The sequence below is a fragment of the Bombus huntii genome, chromosome 10, assembly GCF_024542735.1.
Source record: "Bombus huntii isolate Logan2020A chromosome 10, iyBomHunt1.1, whole genome shotgun sequence".
In the NCBI taxonomy this organism is placed as follows: domain Eukaryota; kingdom Metazoa; phylum Arthropoda; class Insecta; order Hymenoptera; family Apidae; genus Bombus; species Bombus huntii.
Window position 1 is genome coordinate 7,804,616 of NC_066247.1, and position 12,377 is coordinate 7,816,992.

A 12,377-nucleotide genomic window follows, 5' to 3' on the forward strand; every position below is an offset into this window, starting at 1 on the left:
TTTCATATTGACAGCTTTGTATCTCATCTTTACGTCGCCCAGAGCTGTGTTTACATACTTCGATAATCTGTACTTTAGTATCTTCAGCTGTCTTGGATATCTTTACAATTTTTAGATATTCTTTGTCTTATTTTTATTACGGTCTTTCATCAATTCTTTTCTTTTCCCTCTCGATATTGGTTATCGTTCTTGCGGCTTATAATTCCTCGTGGTACGTTGACGCTCTCGTTTTAGTGGAATCCCTTTTTTCTTGTCTTCGTGCTATTTCCTACGACGTGAATCTCGAATAAATAAATTATAACGATCGACGATTGAAATTCCTCTTGCCGAAATAAATCTTGAAAAGAGTGCGAATCTTCAGCTACTTATTTGTTATCTAATCCCTTCGAAAATGTCCAGGAAGTCTCGTCAACCGACTACGCGTTTATCGACGCCGCTGTTTTAACTTGACCAATGAAATTCGTACGCGTAATTGATGAGATTAACCGCTGTCGAATTTTTCATCGAGTTGAAACCATCGCGAGGTATCATGGATTACGAGGCGCAATTAAACGAAGCACGCTGAGATTTATCATCGTGAAGCTAATTAAAAAGTGGGAAACGAGAGATCGTCCGTTCCGTTCTGTAAACCGGCATTGGCCCAGTAAGAATCTTCGTGCAACATTCGGCTGTAAAATTAACCATTCGTTCCGTACACTGTCTCTTCCAGCTTCGGTGCACTCGAATCCCTCGATTTATCTTATTTCGCCGGTCGGCGAAGTTCTTAGCGTCGCCGATGGTATTTCGATACATTCGCGAGCTTGAGTCTCGATCTTCGTTTGAGATACGACGTCTCGTACGATCTGGCCGTGCTCCAACATTCTTTCCCCCTGGTGATTTTACTTTGTATACTACAACGATGTATTGTCGACTACGACGAACGCCGAACGAATACCGGCGATATTTTGACGTTCTCGCGAACACAAGCTTTGAAAAATTCGTTAAAGCATAGAACGTGATAAGAATGGGAATATCGGAATCTCTATCGGTGCTTGGTTTTTACCACTTTACATTTGTTGAGAAAATAAGAGCGGAAATAATGTCGTTTTGAAGGTTTACCTTCATTTTCTAAAATTGCGTCCTCGGTACCGGTTATTGTCGCCAACATGCGAGTAACGTTACGTAATACGTGGTAATTTTCGGAATCACGAGATCGTCGGCCTGATAAAAAGATGGCGAATAAAAAGGAGAAGGATGAAAGTGCCGGTTGGCGAGACACGTGGTTTCGTAATAACGCTGAATGGGAAGAGGAAGCAGACGGAAAAAAAAGCAGGTGGAAGTCGTGGGTGGAAACGAGCCAGTCTATTGTTTGTCACGGGCAACTATCTTGACGCTTTGCCTGAGTCTACAAGCGTGTACATGCGCGTGCTCGTTTCGCAGAACGTTGAAACAAACGCGGCCTTGTTCTGCATATTAGACGAAACCTTGAAGAGAAGATTGAAAAAGTGCTAAGGCTAACTTCTATCCTTCTAATGGATTTTTAATCTCTATTATCTGTTTCGCTGTTGGGCAAATACCATAACTGAATCTCTCAGAAGCTGCTGATCGACTTCGCTTTTTATGGGCCTTCTGATCGAACACGATTCCATCGCACAAATACACGATTACACAAACATACGGTATAAGTACTTTTTGCAGAGAGTTTCTCGATTGCAAGTTGCAAAAGTACGCAAGAAGAAGAAAACGCACGTTCGTTGCGTGTGCATTAAGCGTAATCGAAGCGTTTCTCGAGTAGCAAAAGAAATCATCCACGAGGATCGACGTTTCTGAATGAACGGACTGTCGCTGGCGAAACGAAAGCCTCAATCAGTTTGCAACGGCGCGTGTGAGTCGGCATAACGATGGGGACAATGCACACTGGTGAAAGTTTGCACGCAGACAAGATGCAGAGGCATTCGTCTCAGGGATGCGCGCTGAGAACAGAAATCTTTCGCCTCGCCGTGATTCTGTCGAAGGAACGTTGCCAACTATAGATTTCGCGAACAAGGAGAACGTACATCGTATCCTTCTATCCTGTAAACGCGATGAAAACTTCTTCGAATCACCTGCTGCCGCTTCGTGGTTACATTTTGATATTGCAGAATATTATTATTTTTACTACTCGGATCGACTTGAGTCAATGGAAACGTGACGATCGTGCGGTTTCAAGCGATAGAAACGTGCCGATCGACAATTTCTTTCAGCAACTTGGTATAGTGGCTGTCTGATGTTTGAGAATATTATTATTTCGTCACGTATAGAGTCGTTTAATAAGATCCATTCGGTTTCCAGGTAATAAGCTCAGGATTGTCGGCAATTTTACATTTCGAATTTCTAAAGAAATCCAAGGCGACGAGAACGATCGTAGAGAGAGAGTCGTTCGTTCGACTTCGCGTTTGACTTGCTTCCAACCTCGTTTCTCACACGTAAATGGGGGAACGATTTGCGAGAGAATGGCTAACCGTTCACCTCGGGGCCACAATCTTTTTCTCTGTCGGAGCCACTTGTCCCTGTCATCCCCGAAATTGCATTGTTGCACGCGAACAGAGACACTACGTTTCAAAAAAACATCCTCCGTCTTCCAGTACTTTTACCGATCGTTCTTCTTAAACGTCGCCCCGTTTATGTATTCGACGTGACGTTTAACAATTCCACTCGTCCTAACAAAAAACTTCGCTGCCCTCCATCCTCGTCCATGTTTGTCGTAAACCGAATCGTTACTTCACATCGTTAGAGAATTTCTTAAATTTCAGAAAAACACGGGAGAATCGTTATACTACGAAAGTGTTATTGGTTGCAGAGAAAAATTGTTAATACGCCACGTTTCGACGTTCTACGTTCCGATACTTCGAGATCCAAAAGATTAAACCCAGTAGCAGGTATAAAGCACAAAAGCGCATCGTAGAGAGGAGGTTTCATCTCGGTGAAATAGCAAGGGGAGTTTGTCGCGATTGGAGGCCAATTGGGAAAAGTTACGTTTTATTCTTCGACAAAACGGCTGGTCCCGGATCGCCTCACCCTCGATAGCCCCCGATAATCGAGGGTTGCGGCTTAGAGCCGCCCTTTTACCGCCACGATCGTGGAAAAATATTGCTGATGTTCCTTCTATCCGCCTCTCTTTTCACGTATACGATTTTTAATCCAACATCTCGATAAAATTTAATCGAGCAGGATATTGCCGTTTCGATGGAAACGCGATCTAAAGCGCACTTGATCTCGCGTCCGCGCGTATTTTCCGCTTTGTCGGAATTTCCATTTATTCGATGTCACGTGGAGGTACCGATGGCCTCGAATAGCCGAGCCTCCCACTGCATTGTTAAAAGATACGAACGAACCTCGTACGACGAAACATTGTTTTTGCTGGATGATTTACTGCCTATAAATCGCCGTCCTCGGTTTTTCGTTATTGCACCAGGTGGACACGGTATAATCGAGGTACGCTTTCGAGCATTGCGATATCTTTCGCGTATACGTGTTCGCAATTCGTTAAAAGCATCGTCGAAAGTGTGCGTTCAATTGAGAAACTCTCGATGAAATTGATCTTTGTCAAATGTTTATTCCTCTTTTGTTTCCTCGAAATGTTACGAAATATTAGGTTGTTGAAAAGATTCGTGGTAGATTTGAAGAAAAATTTGCAGATTATATATTTTCACGGAATTAGAATTTTATTAAAGGATCTGTACCTAAGTATTCGGATTTGCTTCTTGAGAATTGAAATGGTCAAAAAATGAAGTTGATCAATTTGGATTCTAAGAGATTTATATTTGTTACAAGCCACAATTTTTCCATCGCTATCGTACAATTTTCCTTCCATAATTCACGCGTTAAGACGTTAGAGATTTCCACGGCTATAAAAGAAAAATGGTCTTATGCGAACGTTGTAAGAAGGCTTTCCCAGTAAAATTCAATCAATCTGTGTCGGAGTACTTTGCAACTGGGAAAGTACGCCCGCCAATAACGGCAGCATTTGCATGGACAGTGAATTAGGGTTGGAGAGTACCCTGGGAATCTTCGCTCGAGCTTCTGGTCGCTTCGTGAAATGGGTCGAGGCAATTTCTATGCAAAGTATCAGCGGATAAAGCGAATTCTCGAGCAGGCGAACAGACGCCTCTAATCAGAGTGCAAGGCCCGTCGCGACGCCCTTGTACGTGCGCGTCGTCGTAGCTTTCTCATTTGCGACTCAACGAGATCTTATTTTCGGTCAAAATTACCCAGCCAAATACGCTCTAACTTAATGAATTTTATTTTCACTCGAAATTACGTCGAACACCCGTTGGAAACATTTTATCATCATTGAAATGCAATTTAATACATATGGATTAATTGCGGATTTTTTATGTAGATATGGGAATTTCAAGATGCAAAAATATCCAAATTCACCGTCATAATATCCATCAAATTTATTAATGAAAATATGAATTCGCACAAACATAAGCCTAATAATTATTGTTATATAGCATAACTATGTGCTTGAAATTCTGATCGACGAATACTTCAAAGTTCAAAGCACGCTTCAGAAGAAAGCGCAACATCTTCAAACGGTTACAGACCTTACAAAGTTCGAGGAGTATAATGGCGGAATTTCAGATAGCTGAAACAGGCAAAGCCCTGGGTCGCAGGATAAAACGCGTCATCGCATATTTCACGAGGTCACGCGTATCGAAGGGACGATTTATCGTCCCAGAAGAATGACTCCCGTATGCTGTGTGCACACCACGCAGTCAGGAGGCTCGTAAGTTCTCGCCGAAAGCTCGCTCTCGAAGCCAGATATATTTCTCCGGTTGATCCCGTGACACGGTCCACGATATACAGTTACGAAAGTTGCGTAACAGGGCCTCGAACCTGGCAACGTTATAAATATAAAAAAATAACGGTACGGGCTGTACGGTGGACATTGTGTCCAGCCACCCTGCTGCTCGTTATCGTCGCCTTTCCATCGATACTCTCGCTTCCAGTTAATTAGCTTACGACTTTTCGATGTTTTACTACCGTATACGTAAAATTCGTCAATAACTGATTCTCGAAATGATAAACGCGTATGTGAAACGAAGGACGAACGAGACAGAAAGCAATCGAAAATGTACAGTAATTGTAGGAAGTTTTTATTTTTACAGATAACGAATGTAATCTGACATTCTCTATTGGTAATACCATTTTCAGCGGACACGTGGAATTAATTATTGAAACGATAAACGTGATAGGAAAATGAGACGAAAATTTGAGGATCTGCAGGAATCTTTTATTTCTGAGAGAAACGAGTATTATACTCGTTACTATACTCGTAAATTCGTAGATCGATTATCGAGATGGATGAATGGATGAAAGGAAAACGGAATGAAAGAATGGGAAATTGTACGAGTATCCATTTTTTTCAAGGAAACAAGCGTAATTTCGTTGAAATATTCCATTTTCGATGTTTTACTACTGTCCTCGTGAATTTATGGACTGATTAGCGAGATGATAACCACGTGAAGCAAAAAACGAGACGCAAAGAAATTCTAGGAACTTTCGACTTTTAAGGGAAACTAAACGGGATTTCGTGCAACTATTCGCGATTTTCCTGGGAACCGGAAGATTTCATGGGAATCCCACGAAGCGTACGGTCAAATCGCTTGACACGAATTACATCGTCGGCTCAAGGTTGTCCAAGAAACCTAAATTTACTTAACTGTCGTCAAATTGACTTTACGGCTGCCGGTCGAGAAAGTTTGCACGGCCTCGAAATCGGTCTCCATTAAGAAAGCAATTACTGGGAATAAAGATACGTCTGGAATCGCGTGCTGTGCGATAAGTAATTGCAAGTTTGTTTCGGGATCATGATGAATCGAAACATCTCGGCAAAACGTGGCAGAATTTTCTCACCGGGAAAACGATGGGAAAAACGTTTGAACGTGGATATTTCTTCAAAAGTGAAAACGAACTCTGCCACGACTCTTGCCATCGAACGAATAAAATACTATATTAATTCGATACGAGGTGGAAAATAAGCGGTTGTTGGAGATGGTTCGATATCATCTTAGCAAATTTCAAGGCGTGTTCGACAGAGAAGTGTTCGTGGTTTCGTGCTTCAACGAGCGTCCTCATTTCCGCGCGGCTTTCGTGGTACGCAAGGTTCGAAAAAAATACTAAGCTTCCTCTCTCTTACTCTCTTTCTCTTCACGTTTCTACGTTCGCAAGTAGCAACATATTTTAAGGCTGCCAAAGGAAAATAATGCGTTCCGCGCGACTTACCACGCCGCACATGCTTCTCGAGACCGCCTCGTATATTCCGCGAACGTTGCGTATTAGGAAAAAAATACAACACTCGTGGATCGTGGTAAATTTTGGTGGCTATCGTATACATTTATTGTACGATTACATAGTCACAGATGGATTGTCAAGCGAAAAATTACATAAAAGTTAAATCGTGATATTTTCATATTTTCTCGTCGTTTAGAGTTTCTAACTGCGTTCATGGTTTTATACGCAAAAAGGAAGAAAGAACATCGATCGATCATTTCCTCGAAACCCATTTCTAGTTAGATGATTAATTTACCAGTGAAGTGTAGTTTGGATACACTTGGGCTTTTAGTTGTTCTTCGATAATTAAAGTTAATCTTCGCTCACTGTAATTTTCTTCGTAGCCGAAGTTTTTCGTCTTTGATCGTTGCTAATGACTATAGTAGGGTCTAGTGAATTGCTTCGTGCCAAAAAGAAAGAGCAAACGTACATGTACGTAAAAACGTGTATAATACAAGGTCCATTTTTCAGTCATCATTTATCATAAGAGTAAGATTTACAAGCGAATTATAAGAGGATGGGAGGAAAAATTCGTCTATAAAAACATAAAAAGAATTCAATTGCAAAAAATAGTAAAAAGCTATTTGTACCAAAAAGAAGATACGATGTGGAATGCGCTGCTTAAAAACACCGAACTCAGAAAAAGGTCAAATACATATAAGGAGCCCTGGAAAAAAGATATTGGAAAAAATATCTTAAAAAAAAAGTAGAAGCTTTCGAATACGATCGGACAATGTAGGTCAACCAAATTCCTCCTTGCCCGATTTAATATTTGTAGACACATATATTGTACACCTAACATCGCCTACACTCTACACGATTCAATTATCTCGTCTATTAAAAAGGCACACCTCTCGAACAAAGCCCACTCGATCTTTCTGGTGAGAGTATTCGAACTTGGTCTGGTTGCATCTCAATATACAGACGTCGCTGTTCACAATAGCGCCAAAAGGGTCTCGAGGCCAAGTTTCCTCCTACAAGATTATATTAGCATGTTGAACGCGCTGCATGCTCTCGACGATGATGCGTCGTATTCACATCGTAGCATTCACATCGTGGTATTCATAGCTATCCTAATCGTGAACGCGTTCCAGTTCGAGTGGAAGCATCGCGTGACGACGTTGCTGTTTCCCTCGACAAACAATCAATTATCATCGTGGCGTTCGCGCCATAGGTACGCGCGGTTGCTATACGTCTCTTCTGTTTACGTTGACACTCTGAACAGAGTGTTCCCGATGAATTTGATTTTGTGGGCGTTCTCCACTTCCATTAGCGGCGAACGTCTCGATTAAGCGGCCAAGCGCGCTTCGGGACAATGCATTTCGCTAATAATAGGCGATCGACGTATGAAATTAAAGGGCAAACGCGTGTCAGTCCTAGTCGTGATACTCGTGTTGTCAGGTTGAAGAGCTCGTTTCCGTGCTGTCCCATATACCAGTTAGCTCTCTCGATACTCCTCTACTAACCTACTCCAAAATCGTGTACCTTAGAAAATTAATTGATGTTTCCAGCTCCAATCATGTCGGTGGATAGGTATCTCGCTGAAGTGAAACATCGACCACTTACTAAGTTAACAACTGCGAGGTGACTTAATTAATTTTGCTGCTGCAACCTCGATTAAGATCAACGATAGAATTTTTCTAATTTCTACTATTTTTTAAAAGAGACACACGCGGTTACAATACCATCAACGATAGATGCGTATCTTACAAGAATGAAATATCGACCACTCGATTAATTTTGCTGTTCGAACTTGATTAAGATCATCGACAAGTATTCGTACCAAGGAATTTTTTCTCATCCTTAATCTTCTTTAACCGTACATGTTTCGTTAGAGTTTCATTGATTGATAAACGTTTTACAGAAGCGGAACATCGGTAGTTTATAAAACTAAGAAGTTCTTCTCTCATTCCCACACACCCAATAAAGATTTTTCTAACTGCGGTTCAAAGAACGAAAGAACGTCTTCGTGTTCTAACGTAGCTTCGTTTAATATTCCTATGAAAAATATCGTAATGATTCTCCTCGTCGACTTTTCCAATGAATTCTCGTTACAATGCTTGCGTGTACGTCATTCCACTTTCACTTTAAACGAAAATCTCGCGGTAAAGCGATCGGCAGTATGACTTAACGTGTACGGTAATCGCGATGAGCGACGACGATTACCAAGAAGCCTGTTAACGAAATAGGGCGATGACACGATGACGGTGCTACCTAGAGCACGCGAAACTCCAATCTTCGAAGCCAATCTTCGAAGGGTGGTGTTTCATTGTTGTTTTTTCCGTTCAACTCGTCTCGAAACACAACAGCCATCGTCGGCATGCTGTAAGTAGGCAAGTAGGCAGCCGGAGATATTGCCTGGTCGTTTTATAATAATCAATAGGTTTTTTTGCGCGGACTAATGCGCACTGCTGCGGTTTCGCCTTCTCACGCCTAGCTAGAACCTTACAAATTGGCTACACGAATGAAATTTTATGGCTAGATTGAATCAAGCCAAGAATCGCCGGATCACACCGTGACCCAATGTCTTCCTTAATTCTCTCGATTCTAGATTACCCAAGTTCAACCAAACGATCGCATAAATCGCGGGACGAGTTGCCGCCGGGGATAATACCGCTATTAATAAAATTGAAATTCCAGCCTATTTATCACGACGACGACTCGAATTTCCCTCGATTCTTAGTAACTGGAGAAGAGAATCCATTTTTGAGGAAAGTACCCGTAAACAGAGGTGACCAAACAATCGAGAATCCAATATCCAAAGTGCAAGTGCCAAGGGATTGTATTACGAGAGAACAGCCAGTTCGATCGATCCTCTCTTCGTCGAGTGTGAGCTTGGAAAAGAAAGATCGAAGGGAAACGCTTGATTTCACTTAACACCTTTTCCTCTTTCCAAGTTGTATGCTCTTTTTATCAGAAATGTATCGAAAAATTTGAGTTAAGCGAAATATGTGCAAATTTTGTTGCGGTGTTTCTTTAAATAATATCATTTTATTATTTGTGGTTTAGATGTACGTTTAAATGCGTTGATTAAATTTTTGTATCCCTAGTAGCTCATTTTCAAAGATTGATCATCTATTTACAAGTCGATCATCCATGTTGCGAAAAATTGCAATAAAATTCCCTTCCGACCATCGTATCGAATTAATATCTATTTTAACGCACAGTTTATCGATTTGCTTCTCTGTTTGTCGAAACACGAAAACAGGAAACGCAACAGTTGCGTCAGCAGCGTTACACGTAGAGAAATAAACGTGGTACTGTATGCCTCAATAGCGAAGGAACAACTTAACGTTAACCAGACACAACTCTACTCTTGCACGCTTCCTTTCTAAACCGACGATGTTTCTTTTCATTGGAAAACTCCCTTTGAAATAAAAAGCGACAAGGTTCGTAGACTTCTATTGTCACAGAACAATTAGCAATTGCTCGAACAATGAAACGTTTCGCCAGTGTTGGTTTTTCCGGTATCACCTGTTCGAGGAGCAACGCGATGCACCCGTTCCACGAACAATGAATCATTCCCGTGGCCGTAAGGCTGCACTTTTAATCAAACTTTCCAACGAATCCGATCGTTATCACGGAAGAAATGAAACACGCGTCAGAATGTTCAGCTGGAGGCGAAGAAATGGGCTGGCAACGAGTTAATGATTAACAGGTAGAAATTTCTCCCATTAGGGTAAGATTATTGTTAACCAATTGCATAAAATCGATACGCGTTCGTTCTTTAATCAGCGAAGAAAACGATTGTTCGTACGCGTGTCTTCGATTCTGATTATTAGATACGTAGATTTTATGAACTGCGAAGATGTACACCGCTCGACTGCGGAGGAGGACAATATCTGTTAAAGGGGAAAATCGATATAAACTTTTATAGATTCGATCGTCGATATTACACCGCATCTCGTAACTATAAAACCTAACGTTTTTAATTCGTATACAGACGCGAGATAATAACGGGACAACGTTAGAAAATTGCAAAAAACTGGTTCCAAGCTCTTTTTGCAGTTGCTGCCTTCCTTCACGATAGAGACGGGAGAGAGTACATACGTTGCATTAAAAGTTTCTTTGCTTGGATAAATCAAGGTAGGACATCCGGTCGTGCGAAGAATTAATTCTAAAGAAAACGATGTCCCTGGTAACGAAGGGTTGGGTAAGTAGAGAATAGGGAAAGCTGAAGGGAACTTGAAGCGAGGTGGCACAGTATGAAAGCAGTTTACTTCGCTCGAGACGAGAGCAACTCGAAGTTTTTCAGCCTTGAAACAATACTTTAACCACTTTGTGTACTTACGCTGTTCGAGCTGGTGCTCCCGCCTCGGTCGGTCAATTTACTAATCGAGAATGAAAGCGACGAGCAACGTGTCTCGTATATTAGCGTAAACCGGTAGAAAAATAAAAAAAAAAAGAGGAAATAATCTTGTTCTTAGAAATAGACAAAGAAGGGTGGAAAACAAGGAAAGCTGGGTGTCAAACGAACATAAAAATGGCACAGCTTTCCTCGTCACCCAAGGGGTACTGTGCCGGAACGCGTTCCCGTTTTTTTACATGGCGGGGATCCCCAGGAGGCCTACACCATGCCACACGGTATGTCCGTGTGGAAAAAATGAAATTAAAGTGAAAAGAAAAACCAAATATATAGTATTTGGACAAAATTATAAAGAGAGCGAGAAGAGAAGTGTATAATCCTTAAGCCATCAGTCTCGTGGATGTATGCAAATCTCGTAAGAAGTTCATCTTTCTGATTTCGAAGTTCTTAATTAAATTAATCGTAGTCAAGCGGACGGTTTCGGGTGTGAAATGTTATCGCGACGACCAACGAATACCGATCGCCAACCATCATTTAAGAGGTGAAAGTATTTCAACGCTAATGACTCGTCGCGTATTTTTCCTGCACGCCCGTTCGATTACGTGCCTGCCACGTGCAACCGCACTTTCTACCGTGGAAAACCATCCCCATGCAGAATCAGAATCGTTCGATCGAACGGATCAAATCGTTTAATCGTTTCCCACACGCCAATGTTTTTACATTTATCTTTCGAATCTATTTATCGGTATCCGAGGAAGCCACGATGATGTTGCGCTCTTTGAGGCCTCCGACAGTTCTTCTTACATTTATCTCCTGACGAAAACGACAAGAAAGATCGACAACAAGGAAAAAGATAAGGAAAATTAGACAATTTCGTTAATTCCAACCATACATATATATGTATATATATATATGTGTACGTATGTATGTATATTACCGTACGACGCCTCGATAGAGCGATTCGATAGGATTATCCCGAGATCGTCCGTGTGACCACAGGAGTGAAAACTTATTACTAAACACCGGCATACCCGATGCCGGTGCGTGTGCCTTATACGCTAAATCACTTAATCAACTACCTGCTTGTATACCTCTTCGATGAAACTGATAAATCGTAAACGAAGAAGAATCCACTAAACACGTTCGAAGCCGAGGTGCGCGACACACCGATCACCGGAACTCAAAGAGGTGGCCACGTTACGGAAACAGGACCTTTTATACCCTGGAAATTATTGATTTCCATCGCTCCGCCAGGCCGGTGCACGTGCGCAGGTCCTTGGTGAACGGCGCACGAGCACCACCGACGCGACGTTCCCACCAGCGAAATAAGAAAAAATAAAAGGAAATACTTTTTCAAGAAAGTCGCCCGCCCCCGACATGTTCATTTCCACGCGCCAGTGGCGCGATGTTCTGACGAGCGATTTTATGAACGGCGATAAACCACCAACGAATAGCTCGATCCAACGGGGGTAATTGCGAGGCGTTTTTACTACTGTTAGATAATGCAACGACTTTCGGTCGACGGGTTCATCGACTTGGTTACGTTTCAGCTCATGAGATTTTATAGGAGATTAAATATCGAGGAAATGTTAGGAGGATGGCGTTGTATATGGTGAATAAAATATGCATCCCACAAGGGTTAGTAAACGAACGAGAATTGCGTACCATGTGTAAATGCTTGCTCATAAATGGGGCTGTACGAAAAATGTTACTTGAAACGTAAATGTGTTAAAATGTATTGAAAAAGAAATATTGGAATATGGAGTGCGAGAAG

The 12,377-nt window shown here is 41.7% G+C and overlaps 1 protein-coding gene across 4 annotated transcripts in view; it reads right to left on the reverse strand.

The window, feature by feature from the left end:
• The window catches only part of LOC126869909 (serine proteinase stubble-like), a 77,199-nt gene extending 65,384 nt beyond the window's left edge, over positions 1-11,815 (reverse strand). For all 4 annotated transcript variants that reach the window (XM_050627085.1, XM_050627086.1, XM_050627088.1 and 1 more), the window contains exon 1: positions 11,683-11,815. The gene's annotated coding sequence lies outside the window, so the exon portion shown is untranslated. The remainder of the gene's footprint in view (positions 1-11,682) is intronic.
• Between the last annotated feature and the right edge of the window lie 562 nt (positions 11,816-12,377).